Raw genomic sequence first — 25,282 nt, 5'->3', positions numbered from 1 at the left:
TAGGCCGTAATTTTGCAGCCCCAAAGTAAGCATATAATTGTTGTCTAACGTGTCTGTTTTGTGTTGCATGTACCTTAAGATAAATACATTAATCATCTATCTAGGTGTTCACAGAATATTTTAAAATTTTCATTATCTTTAATCTTGATAGAAATAAAGAATTGTCAGTGTGATGCATTCCCCAGGCTTCACTGTTGATTGCACACAGTGCCTTGGCTTCCTTACATGAATGTATTATGTGTATGCAATTCCTGTGTCCTCCCAGGAGTATTCCATGTATGGATATCTTACTAAGTATTTCAATATCTTCCAACATTCTAAATAGACAGGTGACATAATATTATATGCTTTGCTTTTACTGACATGCAAAGGACTCCTATGTTCAATCATTACTCATAATATTATTGCTATGTGCCATGCGTCAATAAAAGCAATACATACTTTTGTTGTTGTTTATCTTTGATTACATGAGTATGTTGAGTTGGGCGCATCTAAGCTGATGGTCATCACTATCAGTTCACAACTCACACCAGTGATCGGAGCCGGATCATGTATAATATAGTTCTTGGTGACTGGCCCGTCTTCAGGGATGTGTCACCTTCATGCGCTCACAGATCTTATGCTTGTGAAAGTGATCTTTATAAACCCAAACTATCAGCTTAATTATGTGCCAGTATACCAACATCTGCTTCGTCTCTAATACCCCAACACTACCAATGGACATTGTCATTTTAACATATGTAATAAACAAGCTGGATAAAAGAACTTAGTTTATTTTATTTAAAAGATGAGAATAATCAGTGCTGCATTAGTGCTGTATCATCAGCATGACTCATGTCGTTAATATTTTTATTAATTAAAAAAAGACAGCATTGCCCCATTATTATATCCATGAAAAGCCCTTTTAACTAGCCAGTCTGGAAAAATGTGAAGTTTGGAGTCCCTACCTAATCATAGTAACCAGATAGTGGAGTGTTTACAAAACCAGGATTCATCCTACTCTTTTAACTAAACATATCATGCTCATGGGTATATTTACTAAACTGCAGGTTTGAAAAAGTGGAGGGGTTGCCTATAGCAGCCAATCAGATTCTAGTTATTTATTTAGTGCATTCTACAAAATGACAGTTAGAATCTGATTGGTTGCAATAGGCAACATCTCCACTTTTTTTAAACTCGCAGTTTAGTAAATATACCCCCTGGAGTTAGTATATCATTTCTGAAATCCTGACTAGGGTTCCTGGGTAAAGTCTTTAGGGATTATGTAAAAACAGTGTAACAAACCTGTCTGTGCAATCCTGCCATCTCTTTAGGTGTGCATGCCTGAGCAATTACTATATAGGCTCTCCCATGTTAATGTGTATTATGAAGTTTCTCCTCTATTCAAACTCACTCAGTCTATTGTCTCTGGTGCATGAGCCACAGACTGTGTTTGTATTTGTTCTGCTTGAGCATTATTCTGTCTGTCTAACTGTTACTGCTTGTCCTACACTACTTGGATAATATTTTATTTTTCCTTTCACCAGCAATAGGCTCTAAGTAAAATAAAAAAAAGTGTGTTTATGAAAAATCACAGGTTGCATTTTTGGGATATGTTATCTATATCTTTGGACTCTAGATGAAATCCAACTACAGACTTCTTGGCTTTCTTAACAGTTATCATTAATTTATTAAAAACTATAAATTCTACTTGCCAACTTGGGCAAGCTGGCGCTCGGGAGATTGGGGGGAGGTGGGAGTGTGGGGGCGGGGCTCAATGAATCACATCATTCCCCCAGCCCCCTAAATTACATCACACCGGTTTAGCCATTTACAGCAGTGGGCGGGGCCACATTGACACATGAATTGCATCATAAGCCCCAGAAATTCGGAAGTCTCCTAGACATTCCGGGAGAGTAGGTAACTATGCTATAATACAGTGATTACTTCCTCCCACCTCTCTCTAAGAAAGTAGGGAAGATGGCCTCCTGAAGCTACTTTTGTTTACATCTTCTTATTGCATCACAATGATTTTGAATCCATAACTACTGAATAAAATAACCCACACTGTGACATTCAAAATATACCAATCAGCTCTCAGCTCCTATCCCTGTAACTGAGCCCCTTTGGGCCAGTCTGTATTCAAACTAATACCAGAGGGTGTGTGTATTAGATGTGAAGAAAGAAATAAAAGAAAAATCATTCTAACACTAGGGGCTAGATTTACTAAGCTGCGGGTTTGAAAAAGTGGGGATGTTGCCTATAGCAACCAATCAGATTCTAGCTTTCATTTATTTAGTACCTTCTACAAAATGATAGCTAGAATCTGATTGGTTGCTATAGGCAACATCCCCACTTTTGCAAACCCGCAGCTTAGTAAATCTAGCCCTAGGTCCTTGTTCAGGTTGTATAACTATCTGTAATATAGGGAATAAACTTCAATTCCAATTCATATTATATGCTTTATTACAAATATCATCATCATCATTTATTTATATAGTGACAGCATATTCCGTAGCGCTTTACACAGTAAACTAATAAACAAACTGGGTAAAACAGACAGAGAGGTGAGAAGGCCCTGCTCGCAAGCTTACAATCTATGGGACAATGGGAGTTTGATACATGAGGTTAAGTCTACATTTTGCAATTCAGTCCAGCCAGACTGCAAAGGTAAAAGTGACTCATAAGGTAAATGATCCTGTCACACAACAATGTTGTTCAGGGGGTAGTTGTCTTGTGTGAAATTGTGTAATGGATGGTAATAGGGTAATGTAGTGAGGTTAAGAGGGTGATTGAGGAATATTATAAGCTTGTCTGAAGAGGTGGGTTTTCAGAAAACACTTGAAAGTTTGTAGACCAGAGGAGAGACTTATTGTGCGAGGGAGAGAATTCCATAGAGTGGGTGCACCCTGAAAAAAGTCCTGTAACCGGGAATGGGAGGATGTAATGAGGGTGGATGAGAGACGCAGATCTTGTGCAGAACGGAGTTGCCGAGTTGGGAAATATTTTGAGGCAAGAGAGGAGATGTATGTTGGTGCAGCTTTGTTGATGGCCTTGTAGGTTAGTAAAAGTATTTTATATTGGATTCGGTAGAAAACAGGCAACCAGTGTAGAGACATACAGAGTGTTTCAGCAGAGGAATAATGATTTGCAAGGAAAATCAATTTTGCCGCTGCGTGCATACTAGATTGCAAGGGTTTGAGTCTGTTTTGGGGAAGACCAGTAAGGAGGGAATTGCAATAGTCAATGTGGGAGATGATAAGTGCACGAATTAAGGTTTTTGCAGTGTCTTGTGTGAGATATGTGCGAATTCTGGAAATGTTTTTAGATGTATATAACATGATTTAGATATAGAGTCAATGTGGGGAACAAAGGATAGGTGTGAGTCGAGGATTACACCTAGGCAGCGAGCTTGAGGGGTGGGATTTATGGTCATGTTATCAACAGAAATAGAAATGTCAGGTATGCTCTTGTTGGTGGGTGGAAATATTATTAACTCTGTTTTAGAAAGATTGAGTTTGAGTTGGCGAGAGGACATCCAATACGAAATGTCAGACAGTCAGATACATGGGACAACACAGATGTCGAGAGTTCAGGAGAGGATAGATAAATTTGCGTTTGCCTAGAAAAAGCTTCTAGCGAAACGCGCGTCGGCAGACGCCGCGTTCACTACTCACACTAAATTCTCTTTGGTAGTTATAGATAGCCAGTGCTATTCTCATATAGAAAATACCTAGTGAACCCTTTCGACGCAGCTTACATAGAATCATTCAAGACATTGAGAGCAATTTATGAATTTTAGAACGAGTGTAGCTGTATACGGAATGTATTACTTCAAGTACCGTACCTAAGGCATTAACCTGTAGATGGTTAGTTAGACTCCTCATGCTGGTTGAAGCAGGTTATAGTTGATAGCACCCACGGATCATACTGTAATCATTATAGTGTCTCTCACACGTTTAGATCCTGCCACATTCCTAGTCCTGATGTTATAATAAGGGACTAGTGATTTTGACTAAGCCTCTTGTACAAGAGGGGATTAGAGAATGATCACGTCTTAATGAGGGGCAATGCTAAATTATCAGCCCAGTCATACATGAATGCTTCTGGGTAATGTAGTACAATCAGTGCTCTTAGTGCTACAATTATATATCAGCGGGATCGGAGGTACTGTTCCTCCGGGGGTCATATATTGGGTTCCTATTCTTGCAGGTCAATCCTTATTATCATTATAGGGTATACAATAACATCAATCCGAATTATTGCCATCCTACAATTTACACCAATTGTGTCCTGGCAAGTCTATGACACTGATGTCACAGCTTACAAGGAGGGAATATATTCCCTTTATTTTCTCAGTGTAGGAGGTTATTTACCAAGCACTGTTACAAAACACAATTATCAGAGAATATACTACTGTAATCAATCTTATATTTGTTATATGTATGAAATTTAGAAAGTTCAGTAGGTAGCTGAGTAGCAACGCGGTGGACAATAAATATTGTCCTTTTATCAGTTTTATTTCCAATCATCTTTATCCACTTATCACTTTTTATATTTCGCTATTAGAATGTTTTAATAAGTATCAATAAAGGAGTATTTAACAGTATTTAGAATACATTTAGTTTTATATCTGCCCATCTGAGTGCCCCAATTTGATAATTTCTTTTTCTCTTTAGCCATGTTTAAATTTGGGTATCATCCGCATAGAGATGATATTGAAATCCAAAGGAATTTATTAGATTTCCAAGAGAAGCAGTATAGACAGAGAACAGCAGAGGACCTAGCCCTGAGCCTTGCAGTACTCCAACTGATAAAGGAAGCGGAGCAGAGGTGGCCCCTGAGACATTAACAGTGAAAGAGCGATTAGAAAGGTAGGATGAGAACCAGGATAGAACAGTGTCTTCAAGACCTAGGGATTTGAGCATTTGTATGAGAAGAGAGTGGTCAGTGGTGTCAAATGCAGCCGAGAGATCCAGGAGAATTAGGAGAGAGTAATGGCGTTTAGTTTTAGCAGTGATCAGATCAATGACCACCTTAGTCAACGCAGTCTCTGTGGAGTGTTGAGAACGAAAGCCTGACTGAAGTGGATCCAACAGGTTGTTTGCAGATAGGAAGTGTGTGAGGCGAGTGTAGGCAATTCTCTCTAGGAGCTTGGAGGGGCAAGGGAGCTGAGAGAAATATTCAAATGTCTTCCAAATATCCTCATTAAAATCTTAATCGTCTCAATCAATTAAAGCCTCAATTATTTTACTGTTTGCAAAAATCCTTACCTGTGAACAATCAGCAAGGATTTTAAATTAGTTACATCCCTGATTGTAAAACCTCTGCTCTGAACCATTTCTGCCTGTCTAGCCCTTGGCATATTTACTACAATTAGCTGCTGGCTAATGAGGCTAGTTGTGAGGTGACAACATGTGGGTTCCATTTATACCCCACACCTGAGAATTAGTCATCACCAGACACTTGCAGCATACTTGGTTCACATCTAAGAAAATATACTACAGCCAGAGCATCTAAAGAACCTGACAATGTATGGAATGTTGGCTTGAGACAACTCCGGAGCTTTTCTAGTTGATCCATAGAAACATCATAGTGCCAATGGATGACCTGAAAATTGAAAATTGCATCTAGGTGCTGATATCCTAGTATAGCAAAAGTCCTGATCCACCAAGCAGTAGGACAATCACCTCAAATCTGACCTCTCCAGCTTACATAGGGACAGTTAGGAAGTATGATATTTACCCTTATATTGCTATTTTGTGGTGGCACAAATCATTTTTTTATGTCTCACCTGATTTATGTTTTTCTACCACTACCATCTTATGCCTACATTTATAACATTTCATATCTATTTGTTTTAGTGCTCTCGAGCTGCCAGGTTTTATAAAACAGCAGACAAGAATCTGGTGCCTCAGCAGACCCTTCGCTCCATCTTGGGTCTGTCCTGATCTTAATTGCTGGTGACAAGGACAGGCAGTGTGACCACATGGGATGCATTCAAAGCAGGGACCTCAGGGCTGGTGTCAGAGTCACAATCCACAAGCACAGACACCCAAACAGACAAACATACAGATGGAAACAAAAGCAGAAAAAATTACATTGACATTCCTCAGCTTTATGCCCTTGGCTTCCTGGTTTACTTTAAATGTATGCAACTGTGCTGCTGACTCTGTTATGTCTGTTTATCCAGTATTCATCCGGATGTGTGCTTGCATATTATTGGAATGATTTAAATTATCTGCTATAATATGTTATCTAAAACAATTGTGTATATGATTGAACATATACAGGACAATCAGTAAGCAAATTAGACCCATTTGATACAACTAATGGTTAGATGCTGACATCAATACAATAATGGTACCACCGAAATAAATAACATTAATGGTACTGAGTTATATGATTGATTTTACTATGTAGATAGATAGAGATAGAGATTGAAGGTATCCTGAATTTGGTCTGATTTGAATATATGTTCAGTGGCAGCATGTATCAGAATAAAGCTTTTCAATTCAAAGTTACATCTACCATGAACATAGCATTGCTATTTCAGCAGACCAAGCAAGCAAAGAGGGTGTGTCTTGTTTTTCATGAAGAAGTTGGATAAATCATGGAATGCAATTGATATATGGTATGGATATGAGTATGTTATTGGCCTATCTTTGTAGTGTGCAAGATGAGCATCCAATGATTCATCCAATTGTTCATTAAAAAAAAGATACACACCCTTTATGCAACATTTAGTCAGTACTACCGCACATATACATTGTACTGCACCAAAAATAAGAACTGAAGGCTGAACTAAGCAGAAAGGAAGCTAAAATCTGAGGCTGTACCACTAAGCCATAGCTAGTCCTCTGGGGTCAAAAGTTTAACTGAGGGGTAGTACACCCATCTGATGTTCCAGGGGAGGGCTAGGTATAGTCTATAAGATTGATGGGCGGAAAGTAAATCATTCTCTTGAGTTTGGGAAGTTATAGCTTGGCTGATACTCAGGTGTCTGTAATGGATTCTCAGGCTCTTCTATGGTAACGGTATCCAGTTCCTGGTATTTTGGCGTTGCTGGTGGAGGTCCTGGATGGTGAGTGCTGTAAAACACAGTGCAGTTGACAGCCAGTGGTTTGGGCGCACATTACGGTAGTGGACATGCTGAACCCGCCTCTTTTTGAGGAGTCAGCTATAGTGTCGGCCCAAGTACCGCCCCTGTGGGTCGGCTTGTGGCTGCGTTCCTTTTATCCCAGAGGGGTTGTGAGTTCTGTAGTGCCCGGGACAGATGGTCCCGGTAAGGTACATATGAGCACCCAGGGTGTGTTATGGTTGTCACCCCGTTTGCGGATGTCCCATGGTTAATGATGAGACATCCTGGTTGCCTGGCGGATGTCGTACCCACTACTCTTTTTCTCCACCAACATATTTGCAAATAAACTCCTTTAAATTTTTCCACACTTATGTCTTGTGTCAGTCATTCAAAGTAATTAAATGAGTATTGAGACGCTAAGTGAAGTAAGGAATATCAGCCACTAAGCATTTTAATACTATATTTACTATATAAAAGGAACAGCCATAGATCCTAATGGCAGTATAGATGTAACATTTTTGCAAACTTTTGTTTCATAAAACATCACTATTTCTCTCTTCCAATCTAATTATTACTCTGAAGGGAAAGTACAGTTTAGAACCGATGTATACTTCAGGTAGAGAGGTGCTGAATGACAAATATACTACAGCATAACTGGTCTCACATATTGTGACTTATTTAGTAATACGGTGCAATGTACACAAAAGTACTAACTCAACCAACCCATTGCATGCTTGCTTTCTATGTCCAAATTGCACAGCACAAATGAAATATAGAATCTGATTGGTTGCTATGGGTTATAGCACATGTATGTGTATTGAACCAGGGGCCTGATTCATCAAGGTACGCAAACTCATACGCATCTGCTAAACAGGACTTGAGCTACGTAAAACACCACATACGCAGCGCAAACAGAGCAGATACGGCATTTAAAGTCAACTCAATATCAAACTCCAACGCAAATATAAGGCTTTGCGTCACTCAAAGTATGAAACATGAGTTTGCATACCTTGATGAATCAGGCCCCAGGTTATTAAATAAGTCCCACTGTTTCCATAGGTTGCGGGAAGGAGTTGAGTGGAGTGAGAGTGTTTCTTGCAAAATATTAAGTGGGGCAAAAAGCATTTGTGGAGTGAGATTATTGAAATGAGATAAAGGAGCATTCCCTGATGTGCAGAGTGTTGCACTGCTATTTCCACACCACAAAAGGATTTGAATTTTGCACCAGCTCATTGCTGCCATTCCTTAGTCGGGCTCATTATCTTCTTTCATATCACTCTTCATTTTGCTTTTATGCTGGGCATCAATTGAGAAAAATACTTCCACAAATCACAAAGAGAAAAAGAATATTCTTACTTGGAGGCACTCAGATTCCTAATCAATATATGAGTAAAACTAAAAGATCTATACTTTACTGATCTCGGTAAAAAAAAAATGTATAACACACTTCAAAATATCAGATCCATAGTGATACATTGAAATAATAGTAAATATGCTTTTCGGTAGAAAAGCGTTAAAGTGTTTATTTAAAATGTTACTCTATTAAGATCATTGTGGGTTCCCTTTATTTCCGTTTAGAAAGATTTAACAAATCAAGTAAAGATTTATTATCTTATTTTTTTATTAGCATTATAGCACCATTAAATAGCGTACCAGATTAAAACATAGATTCTATTGACTGTAATTTTGACTATATAATAGCAGATTTTAATTATTACGTTTTAAGTTTAATGTACATCAATTTAGCTCAGTTGATCTACTAATTCTTTCACAAACATAGTCTCTTCAAATAACTCATATTTGGTAATTTCCATAAGGAGTAATTAAATTGTACATATCCTGTATGTGTTACAGTACAATCAAACCTAATTTGCCTCGTATTCCCCTATATGAATTATTTATTCTAATTCTTATACATTGCATCTACCTGTTTATTGACTCCACGCTAAACATTTCTTACTGATCAATTGCACATCGTTCATTCCCTATGTGTCTTACTCTTTCTATTGCTGATTCCTTCACCGACAATGCAGTCTCTTTAATTAATACGTACTTAGTGATTTCCCCTAGAGAATCATTAAATTACTAATGTCTTATATCTATTGCAGTGTAATAAAATCCAAGCAGGCTCACATTCCTGTATATAGATAGTTTACCTAGGTTTTATATATGGTACCAGTCTATGAATTTACTGCATGGTAAGTATTTATTATTGATTAGCTATTTCTCATTTGCTCCCTGAGTTCATGTTATTCTGCTATTTATACTATGATTGTACTAACAGATTTTGTGTCTGATATTTTCTATTGATCACCATCAGGGCTTCCATCAGAAATTGTAGGGTTGAGTACAAATTACACTGGCACCCCCCTCCCCCCTCTTAAATAACTCAATCTTCCTCCTGGGTCCAGTGGATGTGGAGATGTAGCAGGGAGCCATGATACCCAGATCCCCAGATTGCCCTGCCTGCCCTTCACATATCCCTCAGACCTCCGCACATACCCCGCAGACCTCATGCCTCTCAGTCCTCACCACTTGACATCAGACCTCACCACATGCCCCTCAGACCTTACCACATGCCATCAGACCTCACCACATGCCCCTCAGACCCCACCACATGTAATCATACCTCACCACATGCCATCAGACCTCACCAGATGCCAACAGACCTCACCACAAGCCCCTCAGAACTCACCACATGCCATCAGACCTCACCACATGCCCCTCAGACCGCACCACATGCCAGCAGACCTCACCACATGCCCCTCAGACCTCACCACATGTTCCTCAGTCCTCACCACATGCCATCAGACCTCACCACATGCCATCAGACCTCACCACACGCCCCTCAGACCTCACCACATGCCATCAGACCTCACCATATGCTATCATACCACACCACATGCCCCTCAGTCCTCATCACATGCCATTAGACCTCACCACATGCCCCTCAGACCTCACCACATATCATCAGACCTCACCACATGCCAACAGACCTCCCCACATGCCATCATACCTCCCCACATGCCCCTCAGACCTCCCAACATGCCCCTCAGACCTCAACACATGCCATCAGACCTCACCACATGCCCCTCAGACCTCACCACATGCCATCAGACCTCACCACGTGCAAACAGAGCTCACCACATGCCATCATACTTCACCACATGCCCCTCAGACCTCACCACATGCCCCACAGACCACACCATATGCCAGCAGACCTCACCACATGTTCCTCAGTCCTCACCACATGCCATCAGACCTCACCACATGCCCCTCAGACCTCACCACACGCCCTTCAGACCTCACCACATGCCATCAGACCTCACCATATGCTATCAGACCACACCACATGCCCCTCAGTTCTCACCACATGCCATTAGACCTCACCACATGCCCCTCAGACCTCACCACATATCATCAGACCTCACCACATGCCAACAGACCTCCCCACATGCCATCATACCTCCCCACATGCCCCTCAGACCTCCCAACATGCCCCTCAGACTTCAACACATGCCATCAGACCTCACCACATGCCCCTCAGACCTCACCACATGCCCCTCAGACCGCACCATATGCCAGCAGACCTCACCACATGCCTCTCAGACTTTACCACATGTCCCTCAGTCCTCACCACATGCCATCAGACCTCACCACATGCCCCTCAGACTGCACCACATGCCAGCAGACCTCACCACATGCCTCTCAGACCTCACCACATGTTCCTCAGTCCTCACCACATGCCATCAGACCTCCCCACATGCCCCTCAGACCTCACCACATGCCAACATACCTCACCATATGCCATCAGACCTCACCATATGCCATCAGACCTCACCACACGCCCCTCAGACCTCACCACATGCCATCAGACCTCACCATATGCTATCAGACCACACCACATGCCCCTCAGTCCTCATCACATGCCATTAGACCTCACCACATGCCCCTCAGACCTCACCACATATCATCAGACCTCACCACATGCCAACAGACCTCCCCACATGCCATCATACCTCCCCACATGCCCCTTAGACCTCCCAACATGCCCCTCAGACCTCAACACATGCCATCAGACCTCACCACATGCCCCTCAGACCTCACCACATGCCATCAGACCTCACCACGTGCAAACAGAGCTCACCACATGCCATCATACCTCACCACATGCCCCTCAGACCTCACCACATGCCCCACAGACCGCACCATATGCCAGCAGACCTCACCACATGCCATCAGACCTCACCATATGCTATCAGACCACACCACATGCCCCTCAGTTCTCACCACATGCCATTAGACCTCACCACATGCCCCTCAGACCTCACCACATATCATCAGACCTCACCACATGCCAACAGACCTCCCCACATGCCATCATACCTCCCCACATGCCATCATACCTCCCAACATGCCCCTCAGACTTCAACACATGCCATCAGACCTCACCACATGCCCCTCAGACCTCACCACATGCCCCTCAGACCGCACCATATGCCAGCAGACCTCACCACATGCCTCTCAGACTTTACCACATGTCCCTCAGTCCTCACCACATGCCATCAGACCTCACCACATGCCCCTCAGACTGCACCACATGCCAGCAGACCTCACCACATGCCTCTCAGACCTCACCACATGTTCCTCAGTCCTCACCACATGCCATCAGACCTCCCCACATGCCCCTCAGACCTCACCACATGCCAACATACCTCACCATATGCCATCAGACCTCACCATATGCCATCAGACCTCACCACATGCCCCTCAGTCCTCACCACATGCCATAAGACCTCACCACATGCCCCTCAGACCTCACCACATGCCCCTCAGACCTCACCACATGCCACCAGACCTCACCACATGCCCCTCAGACCTCACCACATATCATCAGACCTCTCCACGTGCCAACAGACCTCCCCACATGCCATCAGACCTCCCCACATGCCCCTCAGACCTCCCAACATGTCCCTCAGCCCTCAACACATGCCATCAGACCTCACCACATGCCCCTCAGACCTCACCACATGTCCATCAGACCTCACCACATGCCATCAGAGCTCACCACATGCCATCAGACCTCACCACATGCCATCAGAGCTCACCACATGCCATCAGACCTCACCACATGCCATCAGACCTCACCACATGCCATCAGACCTCACCACATGCCCCTCAGACCTCACCACATGCCATCAGACCTCACCACATGCCCCTCAGACCTCCACACAAGTTCCTCAGACCTCCCCACATGCCCCTCAGAACTCACCACAACTCTCTCCAACCTCCCTAAATGCTCTTTACCACAGAAAGAGAGAGTTTAGTCCTTTGATGCACATTTCGCAGGTACTGAGAGGGAGAGAGAGAGCTATCCTGTATATTGAACTGACAAGGAAAGCATCCTGGTGAACTCTGTCATTTTCTGCTACAGTGGGCATTTTCAAAATAGACACACCAGACCCTGCACAACATGGATACCTACACCACATTTTATAACACACCCACCCTTAACAATAACACCCATTATAACACATACACTTAATCACCCAGTGTCATCCAGGTCCCACATAGCCCAGGCTGCATCTTCAACCCTGGAGCCCCCGGGTCTCAACAGATTTTGAAATTAAAAAACAAAACAAAACATTTTCCATGGATGGCAGGTCTCCTGGCCATTCTGGACAGCGTACAGTAGTACCTCTTGTAACCCCCCTGATGGCAACCCTGTTCACAAGGGTTACAGCATCCCTGTAGATACAAACACAGCAATGCAAACATGCCAGCCACAAGCCTTCAGTGCACATTGTGAATTTGTGATAGTCTACAAGAGACCAGTTAAATGTTTTCAGATAAGGTTCCCCACAATGCGCCAGATAGCGGAAATGTGTATACATAAATATATATTGGTGCAGTCCACCAAATGTTGCTCTTTAGTTATTTTCCAGAACTGGATCAAGACTTTACAGAGCTCTATTTATGGTGCATGACAAATCTCTATTGCATTTATGCTTTTACCCTGCATAGATTTAAATGTTTAGAGAAGTTCCATGACTCAGTCATGAGGCCAGTGATGGCCTGACAAATCCACGTTGAATGTGGACAGCAAAAATAGGGTTAAAAAAGGAGATATAAAACCCACAACACAATATGTGACTTGTTTAAATTTATATTTGATCCCATCCCTGTACTTACCTGTGCAGGCTGTGCTGCCTAAATCTGTGGCACAATCTTGCAGATATCCTTTGTTGTGGAACTTGCAGAGTGAGCAGCAGGGAAGCTCTTAGGATTACCTCATCTCATGAGACTGAGCGTTCCGCTGCCACTCTGCAATGATAGACAGATTGCCTGTCATGGATATGTCACTGCCTGGACAGGCCCCGATGAGTGTGGACAGCTAATGCTCTCCCTGTCTCAACAAAGGAGAAAAAAGATAGTATAAAAAAAACTCAGAATAAAAAAGGTCTATGCCCAATCTGCCACCGGCGAGGCCCCTAACAGATGGGACCCCTTACACCTGTGTCCTCGTATCGCCTGATGGTGGCCCTGATCACCATTTCTGGAACTGGTCCTGTAAGAAAGCATCTCTATCTAAAAGAGATTTCCTGCATTAGCGTCATGTTTTCCTATTTATGTTTTGCTTTCTAGCTTTTTCATGGGCTAAAAGGGTTTCAGAAGAGTTTTGGAGGCTAAAAAGAATTGGCCAGCATACTGAATACAACAGCACATCGGAACGGAAGACACTATGGGATTCTAATCTTACCTCCTGATATCATAGGGCATGTTATTACTTGCTTTCTTCCATCCACACTGAGGGGCCTGTCTCAGTAGTGCCTCTGTTCTTTGTTTGTGCTTTTTGGACTGTGTTGCCATCAGCCTGTCGCTATATCTGTCTCAAGTGAACATCCTTTATAACAGAGACTGTCTGCTATCTTGAATCAGTGTCAGAGATACTTTTGCATGACCATTGACTTTCTACTGCCAGAGATTTTCTGCTACACCGTGTATCTCCATATTATCCTGCATATAATTTTGCTAGTTCAGCACTGTGAGTCTATCGTTATTCCATGTCTGCTGCTGAGTTTCAATAAACCATCTTTTATAATAAACAACCTCATACTTCCTGCCAGTATATTTATAATATGGACACACTCTTATATTTATTTATTTTAGTGCTACAGATATTAGATCATCAAGTTGATGATGATGACAGCCATACCTCTACGCCAACTGCATCTAAATGCCAAAGCGTATTTTTGCTCCAGCCAAATGCTGGTATGTAAATTACACTTGTGTTAATATATGTACAAGTAAAAATTCACTCCTAAAAATGTACCTGTTCACAAGCTTTTTTATATGCATTCTGAAATCTAGAATGCTATCACAACTCTAGAAAAACGCTAGAGTAATGAGTATGGTGGCACTAGAAACAATGATTTCTAATGTCACCCCTGTTAACAGTGGTTTTCTTTGTGTATCAATGTTGTAGTGTCTACTGCGAACCACAGCTTCTACAGCAGCAGACAAACACTATCAGTGGCGTTATTGGCAGACTGCCTGTGAGTTAATTAGGAGACACTAATGCATCATATGTTTATGTGACTACATTGGGATGAAAAATACCTATATTTGCTGTCCTGTCAGGGAGACAGACAGAGTCTGGAGGTGGTGGAGACGAGTTCCTAAAAGGTCACACTTGAAGAAGTGAGCCGTACATGGTTGTGGCTGGTCTCTTAGTGCTGAGTGCCCGCACACTTTCTCTGACAAGTGGACAGGCAGTGTGTGTGAGTTTTACATTATGTTTTCCTTTTTTATTCCTTTAAGAAAAAAAAAATGAGCATTAATGGCAGTGTGAAGACTAACCAATGCTGGTAATGCATATTTGATATTATACAAGGTTGTGCAGTATGGTGCTGAGATATGTATGTAAGCATGTTTATGTGTGTGTATATATCATATATAAGAGCCTAGTCTACCCCCAGGAAAAGTAGTATCAGATCTGTTTTCCAGCAGGTATGTGGCATGGGAAGTGCTGATATCATGTCAAGATAAGTACATTATATCATGGCTGCTCACATTACTTCCAGCCATTTATAAAAATCATATCTAAGATGCCACTTTCATTTAAATGAATTTGATTTTATAAAATAGATGGTGCTTATATAATGTTTGAACAACCTGGCCTGTGCTGATATAAATGCCTAATATAATATATATCAGCACTGCCATTTATAGAAAATTCTATTTGCATTATTTAAAACATATAAATGATGGCAATGCAGATTTGATTTTAATGAATGTCTGAAGCCAGGCAAAGTGAGTAGTGCTGATGTCGTTGCAGATTACATTTATTTGTATCTACATCCAGAGCCGTAACAAGGATGAAAAGGCAAGTGGGACCACTGGCGCAAGGCTAATTGCTTCATTTTATTCAGTCACAATGGTGAGAATGGAGTGGGTCCTAGTTGGGTGTTGGGGAGTGTTCTAGTGCTGTAAAGGGCTAACCACAATCTCTGTAGCCTAGAGATACTCCCTCGGTGAATTGGCTATGCCCCATTTTCATCGGCACCAAATATCTCTATAATTCTCTAGTTATGGCTCTGCTTCCTTTACATGCCACATAAACCATTTAGTGGTATACGGATCATATAAGAGAATGGAGAGTGTTAGAGGTGTTATGCACGTTTTGTCGCTATCCAATAATGATTGTTGAATCTCGATTTGTGTTTCCAAAGCACAAAGTAATTTATTATCCAAAAGTAGCAGAATAATTCAAGCGAAATAAAAATAAGTACAGCCGGTACTTATCGCAGGCGCCCTGGATCCAGTGAACAGTCATTCAGGTCTGAAGGCTGTGGTCAAAGAAGACTGGTCACTAGCTCGTCGCCTCTCTTCCCCTCTGATTACCTCCTCTCACGCACGTATCCAAGACTTCTCCCGTGCCGCTCCCCTCCATTGGAACAAGCTCCCCCGCTCCATCAGAACTTCCCCTAATCTGTCCTCTTTCAAACGAACATTAAAAACCCACCTTTTCCTTAAAGCCTTCCAGTCTCATGCCTAAACTCCCACCGGTCGGCTACCTATCTTTCTCATCCCTTCTTCCCTTCTCCCCCTTCCTCGACTCCGTCTCTGTTTCTCCCGTCTCTCCGTCTCATCCATGTGTCTGTCTGTCTTCCCCTCCCTTTAGATTGTTCGCTCCTTTGAGCAGGGCTCTCCTACCTTCTGTTTCCATCACTTTTAACTGCGCTCTCCAGCTACTCAGCTCACCTCCTCTCAGTCCCTCTGCCCTCTGTCTCCTCTCGCTTCTCTCCGCTCCCCTCAGTGACTCTCAACCTGTCATCTGTGCCCACCCTCTTGGGCCATAGTTACCTGCCTATACTCACTTTTCCCCTCCCTCCCTCTCTTTCATGCTGTGCCTGAGCCCCCAGAGTTATAGTGCTTACTGTTACTTGTACTGTGCTGTTTCACCTTGTACTGTGCCATTGTTTGTCCTTGTACGGCGCTACGGATACTTTGTGGCGCCCTATAAATAAAAATTAATAATAATAATAATAATAGCTCCAGACCCCTGCTTATATGCAGTCAGTGAATACAGTAAAACAATGCAGATGATGTGGTTTGCTTCTATTGGTGCAGGCATCAGGAAGGTCCAGTGTACTGCAGGTCATAGACCAGTTCAAACCAAAATGATGAATAGGGGATTAAAATGATACTAAACATGACACAGTCCCATCAACCTGAACCTTGAGTTTCACTAACATGCATATAACTTATAATATTAAACATAAATACTGCTATATTTTGACATAAATAACTGTGTTGCAACTACAATTAATGTGTACTAATTACAGATGTGTGTGTTTGTGTGAAAGTGTATAAAAGTGTAAAACCTGTTATTGCCATGTGTTGTGGCTGGATACGCCCTTCCACGCCGTAGCGTGCTCTACGCATATTTTCAGACAAAGACAACCAAATTTGCTCGATATTAATTGAAATGACTTTATCCAATTTGCTGACTTCGACAGAGGGTGGATATCACTTCTTAGGCTTTAGCCATGCCTGCCATGAAACACCCCCTCAGACAGCGTAGCTCTGCTTGCAACAGATCTTTCATCATTTAACATGTTGTAACAAATAGAGGACATTGGTTCATTAAATAGTGAGAGGTGACTTTACACAGAAGTACTGCTTAACTTACTTAATTGCTGATACCCTATATATATATATATCTATATGTATAATCCATGGCTTACTAACTAGATCCATATCTTGTGCCAAAAATAGTATGATATGTCATATCTGGTGCCAACAAGAGAAAACTGAGCCATATGTTTTTTCAATCTAAATATGCTAAGCCATATTCGATGCCAACAATATGCTGAACAATATCTTGTGCCAACATTAATATGTTGAGCCACATCTGGAGCAAAATATATATTGAACCCTATATATTGATATGCTATATCTGGTGCAAAATGGAAATAATTGAGCTGTATTTGGTGGCGACAATAATATGCTGAATAGTCCATCTTGTGGTTTTGGTTTGTTCCAGCAAACCAGCAAATGTGTGTGTGTGTGTGTGTGGGGGGGGGGGGGGGGGGTAGGAGGGGCACCTGGCTGTTTGTTATCCACATCTTGTTTATACCATCTTTCTAAATCTTGGTTCACCTTTGACACTAATGAAACATACTTGAGCTGGAAAATGTCTAAGTATTGCCGTGTGTTAGTGAATCACATTGTTCTATATGCTACACCCACTGCCCATACTAAGACCTAACTCTCGGTAACTTTAATATCCCTAATAATAACTAAATGCTAACAACACCCAGTCTTATAAGGAAATTATTTGTTCCTCTAGATACCATGACATTTTGTACATAGGATCATATCATGTCTGTGTGTTGCAGTAAACAATGTTCTTGTATAGTCTAGTCATTTGAACTTGAATATTCGATAAAATTGTAAGTTAAACAAAATAAATAAAAAATGTCCATGTGCTTTACTCGGACTGGTTTAATATTCTCATCTGCAAAAGCTCTGACTGTGAATGGTTTTTACTGTTATTCATCTGACACACTCAAAGTCTCTCCATGATGTGGGTAACAACCAGAGCCATAACTAGAAATTTAAGGGCCTGGGGCAAGAAAGAAAAATATCAGCCCTTTGCTTTCAGTTTTAACCAAATTAATCTAAAATATTAATTTCCCTGCTACCCTACCCTTAAGTTTTGTACCTTGGGCGGTTGCCTTACTCGCACAGTCCTAGTAATGTGCAGAGCCTCTTTCCCCTGACAAAATACTTGATTTACAAACATTGCCAGATGTGGCGGATATTGACTATTGCACTTTATACAGGAAAATTCTTTTACAGCTGCAACAATACCAATGCAATTAAACCATTACAATGTGTGATATATGTATTTAATGTATAAATTAGGTCTGGCCAAGCAGTAAAAAATAAAAATTGAAATAAATGAAGGAGAGGTCCCAAAGAAATATTAGGCAGGACTTTAATGTGATATTTTTATGTGGCAGGTCCTAAAATGGGTAGGTGGGCATCTATTTATGCATGGACAAAGAGTCACATTTGTGCAAAAATAAATCCTCTGCACGCCTGCATATTCATGAGTTAGTAAATTAGCCTTGATGAATTACGAACTGCTGGTAGGATCCTAAGAGCCAGTCTACCAGTAAAATAAAATGCTGCCAATAAAATTCTTCACCAGAAACCCGAGCCTTTGGGCCCTTATCCCTAATTCATGCATATATCAAAGCAAGGCTATTGGTTACAGTTTGGCTGAATAATTAGACAATACATATTTAACATTTAAATGCCGTAATATTAAGGTGAAGGAATAGTTACCATAAAATACTTTGATTTACAAATCATTATACACAGTATTGGTGTTGTACCCAGGTCTTTAATAATCCACTGGGCAAGCACCCAGAATACAAAGTTAAATTAAGTCAATGTAAAATATGGTCAGTGCCCACGTGCTCCTGTGCTAAATTGTTGTTGTCTTGGGCTCCAGACACTATATGCCTATATCACTTTAATAAATGTATCTGCACCTCACTCCAGTCACTCTGCACTCTAAGTTGCCATCATAGCACAGCTCCCGTTAGCAGTAGAACCTAGGACTATACCAAATATGCGCCACTATTCAGACCCTGTGTCATTGTCAGCTCCTTTTGCTACTTCAGACACTCAGCTTTCCCTCTCCTGGGCCACAATAAACCCCACTGTCACATTAAGATAAGCTTCTTTATCACCCAGCTCCATGCTCCATTGCAAAATTTGTAACCATCAATATCTCACCTAAGCTGTATATTGAGTGGTTTTAATGATCATGAGACCTCTAGTTTCCCACAAACTCTAGGAATTTCAAAAGCAATAAGCACCAAGTGCTCCAACACTGCACACCAAGTATAGCCTTTATAATTAATGATACAGTATTTAGCAGAGAAATAACAGTAGAAAAACTATATCTAACTCGTCTACAACTAATATCATTTACCCATTTATATTTCTAGGTAAGTGTTTATAAGAACAACACCCTAGAGAGCAAGCTAATTAGACAATAAATATTATAGTAGTAAATCGGTTTTGGAGATATCAGTTTTCTGTACTCCAGGAATATAACCTGCAGTTATTAATATAAGAGACAATCTGTATTTCTCTATGGCTTTTGTGTTTAGATATTCCCAACATTAAGAGACCTGTGAAATTTGCCCCATTTCAGAGCACTGACTGGCAACAAAATCAGTGATACTGGCATCAGCAGACCTGAAGCAGCACAGCCCACATTGGCTTACCATGAGCATAGAATTCATAGTGGTCTCTCAAACCTTCTGAAGCTTTATATTATTCTCATCTTAACATTAGGGGGTATTTTATTACATCTTAACATTTTCATCGTTAATCTCTGTTTTTTTAATTTTTATAGTTTGTGTGTGAACCTTGAGTTAACAGAAAACATCTCCTGCAGTAGAATTCTGCAGAGAAATAGGTCTTTCCACAGGACACCCCTTTTCAATAGCCAAAATAGCAAATACTGTTCCCCTTTTTTGCTAAAGCATTTCTGATGTCCCTTTCTTAAAGAATGAGTTATGGCCCCCACTATTATTGTCCCTGAGTAAAAGACTTGTTCCTGTTGTGAATTTCAGTACCAGTAAAGCAGAAACAATAGTTAGTGCATGGTTATATATTGATTTCCTAGACTAAGTTAACTTCTGTAATTACTTTGGTTTACTCTAGCTATCAGACCCATCTTTCTATAAGCATTTAGCAGGGTAATTTAAATTTATGCAAATAATTCCCACTGCAGCCTCAGTTACTACATGTTCAGTAAAGCAGGAGGTACCTTAATGATATGCCAAATTCTCCCGCTGGCATCCACTGCTCAGATGCTGCATAATTTGTCTTAACCCTATTGATGCTAAAGAGGCTTTCAAAATGCTACAGATCAATGTGCTGCAGGTACCTGTAGCAGGAAAAGATTTAATGAGAACAGTGAAATATGGAGAGCAACGTTTTTCTAAATATTAGGGTAGAATGAGTTCTTTAGATCCTTATTGCCCCCCTGATATATTTCTATTAATATCATCATTCCTTGTAAAGGTAATGAGGCAAGACAAAATAGCAGGACATCCGGCTTTGTCATATAAAACATACCACATATATAAATAAATATATATAAATCTATCCATCTATATATATATATATATATATATATATATATATATATATAAAACATTATGTAGCTCCCCTCATGCTGCAAAAACAGCTCTGACCCATCGAGGCATGAACTCCACAAGACCTCTAAAGGTGTCCTGTGGTATCTGGAACCAAGACGTGAGCAGCAGATCCTTTGCATCCTGTAAGTTGTAAGGTGGGGCCTCCATAACTAGGACTTCTTTTACCAGCACATCCCACAGATTTTGAACCCAAGTCAACACCTTGAAGTCTTGTTCTTCAAACCATTCCTGAACAATTTTTGCAGTGTGACAGGGTACATAATTCTGCTTATGTAGAATGATGGGGTGTACTTGGTCTGCAACAATGTTAGGGTAGGTGGTCCGTGTCAAAGTAACATCCACATAAATGCCAGGGCCCAAGGTTTTCCAGCAGAATAGTGCCCAGAGTATCACCCTGCCTCCACCGGCTTTCCTTTTTTCCATAGTGTATCCTGGTGCCATCTTTCCCAGGTAAATGACACACACACACACCCAGCCATCCACGTGATATAAGAGAAAACATGATTCATTAGACCAGGCCACCTTCTTCCAGTGCTCCATGTTCCATATCTGGCGCTCACGTAGTTCATTGTAGGTGCTTTCGGAGGTGGACAGGGGTCAGCATGGGCACTCTGATCGTTGTGTAGCTACGCAGCCCCATTCACAGCAAGCTGAGATGTACTGTGTGCTCTGACATCTTTCTATCATAGACCGCATTAACTTTTTCAGCAAGTTGGGCTACAGTAGATTTTCTGTGGGATTGGACCAGATGGGCTACCCTTTGCTTCACCACTTTTGGTAGGCACTAACCACTGCATACCGGGAACAGCCCATAAGACCATCTATTTTGGAGATGCTGTAACCCAGTCGTGTAGCCATCACAATTTGGCCCTTGATCTTTATGTTTGCCCATTTTTTCCTGATTCCAACATTTTCATCTTCAAAAACTTACTGTTCACTTGCTGCCTAATATTTCCCACTCACTGACAGGTGCCATTGTAACGAGATAATGTTATTCACTTCACTTGTCAGTGGTTTTAATGTTGTGGCTGACTGGTGTATATAAAAGCAGTACAAACTTACTCAATCATTACTTATGAATAGGTCCAATCCCATCATTCCATCATTTAATCATAAACCACAATATTAGGGAGACAAATGCTTAGGTAGGGAAGCATGGCAAGGCTCTGGCTGCTGTCCAGGGTGCTGAAGATGAAGGCTGTGTGGGAAATTTGTTTTAATGGGTGTTGATAACAATTTTTATAATTGGGTTCTAAAATTAACACTAAAAATTAGCAGTCATAAGATTCTGGTGTCTGCAAAGTGTTGAAACATCATGCCAGATTTTTAGAAAGCAAAAAAAAATTAAATAGACTTGTTCCCGCAAAGAAACGGAAAAGTACCTCTATATTTTTCACTAATTTTCATATATCCAATGTTCTATATTGTCATAATATAATATTATCATTAAAACCACATTAATTATTTTCCAACAACGCTGTGGATGGACAGTGAAAAAGCAAAAAAAAAGTTAAATGCATTTTAAACCTGGAATAAGTGGGTTGCACATTTTATCCATTAAAGCAGCAAAGGACAGAACCCAGAAGTGTCAAACACATTTCAGCACTGAGGACGGGGTGAAAGGTTTAGACTATTTGAATATATTTCCTTATCATACACACATATAAAAATGACAAAAATATTTATTAAAACAGTCACATGTTCTAGGCCAAGACGCCTTTGACATCATTAGACGGCCCTGCAAATATTCTGACCAGCAAATGTTTAATTTTTTCCATCTGCTACTGTGTGTAACACATTTTCGGATTGGATGCTTCAGTCAATAACCTAAATTAGGGATTAAATAGTTATGGCAATAAAAGTAGGAATGTACTTAAAATAGAAGGAATAATATTAAAGGCCTTGAGGGAATACATTTTTATTACATTGAGATAGAATACATTTAAGAAACCTGCGTGACAGGTGGATCTGTACGAGCAGGATTTTTTTCTTATTTAATATGAGAAAAAAATAATATTTACCTGCTTATATTTGCATCTCCTGCCTCTCTGAACGATAATAAGATGCATTATTTTCCATTATTATTATTTCCAGATGCTAGAATTTGCCTGACTACACAATAAGAGAATTTATCATGAAAAAGCTGTAATCACATTTAACTTTAAAGTTTTACTGTAGCATTGTTTTCTGTACAGTGTCAATGTTGGAATGAACATGTCAGTGAGCCCTAAAGATCTTATAAACCTCATCCATATACCACATTAATGGAAGACAATATTAATAGTCAGAGAAATTTACATTTAAATAGTAAGCAAATTTACAATTTATCATTAATATACATCAAAGGTTATGTACTACTGATGTGAATATTATACATAAAACAACTTGCATGTTCATACAAAATATGTCCACCTTGTTCTCTTTCCTTTTTCTGCCGCAGGTTGGTATTATAGGAGGAAGGTGCTTCTCTCAGTGGGAGAGGGAGTGACAGTTTGACAGACTTTCTTTAAAGAAATGCACTACCTGGATCAGGTGATTGACACATATGAGCAGGGCCAAGGATGATACAATGGTTCAACTCATGACATTTAACCTTATTAGATCCCATTATGATTTTAACCTAAATATGTAGGAGGGGGCTTAAGCTATCTGTAACGGAGTGGAAATTTTAGCTGCAGTGGAATGTCAGGTTAACACTGGACATTCTATTTTACCTTCCTAAAATCTGAAATTCCCAATTATGGGATTTAGTTGTCCTTATTAGGTTATATCAATACCAGTGGTCGAAGTGGACTGGTATATGGTGGTATGCCATACCACCACTTCTTCTACTGCCTTTATTGTAAAGCTATAAAATTCCATTCACTTACATTCTCCATACCGTCACTTCTAAATTTCTATACTGCCGCTTCTAAATTTCCACTTCGAATACTGATCAGTACACAAATAGATTCTGTCTACTGCTGGGTAATAGATCTATGATTGTAAATGCATTTTAAAAAGAAAATAATCCCCATCCAATCCATTTAAACCATAGCCAGATCTACACGAACCGCACCACATTCCTGTGAATCCACACCCATTGTCTGACAGACCACACCCATTTTAGAGGTTAGAAAATTTGGACATTTCTGCCAAATCAGAACTATATAGAGATATATGAAGGAACAGAAGGCTATGTTTTTCCAGTGTTTTGAAGAAAGCAACTTTGGAACTCTCTCTCTCCATTAGAGTGTTGCTCAGGCAGCATTCCTAAATGTGTTTTTGAGGTCCCTTAATGATAAGTTAATTTATACATTATATTGTATAAATACTACTTCTATCTTTATCCCCAGGAAAATAGCAAACTAACACTTGGGGTCTCAGCTATAAATGTTACACATTGCTGCTCTAGTTTTGGTACCCAGTACTCTACTACGATGAATCTACAATTTACCTAAAACTAAGAAACTTCTTTAGGAAACAAGGTAGTAACAAGTTACCAAAGGAAGGAGAGGTGAAGTGATACAAAAAAAAGCCAAATGTGCAAAATGAAATGAAACATCAGGACAATGCGAAAATATATGGTGTTTGTGAGGAAACGAGGTGCTACTGGACTGAGAACTTTGTTTTCATCACCCATTTCTCATGATTTAATGTATTTTTTAATCCTTGGCCCATTCTAAGTATATACACCAGAGCATCGGTGTATTATGTGTATTATTATTTCATGTAATTAGGTACATTTTGCCCTTGCTATTACCTGCAATATTGTATGAAGTATAAATATAAAGAATATTGCCATACTGTGGGAAAATAACAGGACAAAAGCAGTAATTTTGCCTGTGTTAGCTAATGTAATTACCATTTGTCTCAAATGTCTATTGTATGAGGTGCAGCTGAGATTTGGTTTGTAATCAGAACAATGACTGAGTTAACTAGTTGGCAGCCCATGTTAATTAGCTAGGTCAACAGGTAATCTGAAAGGTAATGAGGTTAGAACGTCTAAATGATATGCATTGTGCCTCCACAGTAATATATTGGCTGGAATAGCATGGGGAAATGTATCACTATGTATCAATATAAATGTTATTGCATCAAAATGTATCACAGACTTATATTGTGTAACACTGCTGATACAATGTGTCAAAAGTCTTATTGTTTTATGTAAGCATGCAGTGTCATTCCTTGATGTACTATTGTAACCCCATGTGTAGTGTATCCAGCCAAAACAGCTTATTGAGTCAAGCCATTCCATTATACAATCAAGATAACAGGGACAGTTGACTGAGAGACCCTTTCTGTAAGGGGGAGATTTGAGACATTTGACCCTACTTCCTGTGTAGACAGCGAAGAATATAGGGAGAGGAGAATGCCAGGGGAGCTATTCTAGCTTGGAGGATCCTGGTGTACAAGACATCCGCGAAAAGGACTCTGGGCCAGGCATTGTGGTGCCACTGGAGGTAACCCTACCAGGACAGGATCGGTG

Source organism: Mixophyes fleayi, chromosome 2 (genome assembly GCF_038048845.1).
Source record: "Mixophyes fleayi isolate aMixFle1 chromosome 2, aMixFle1.hap1, whole genome shotgun sequence".
NCBI classification, from domain to species: Eukaryota; Metazoa; Chordata; class Amphibia; order Anura; family Limnodynastidae; genus Mixophyes; species Mixophyes fleayi.
The sequence above is the reverse complement of the archived record's forward strand: the minus strand, read 5'-3'. Positions refer to the sequence as shown.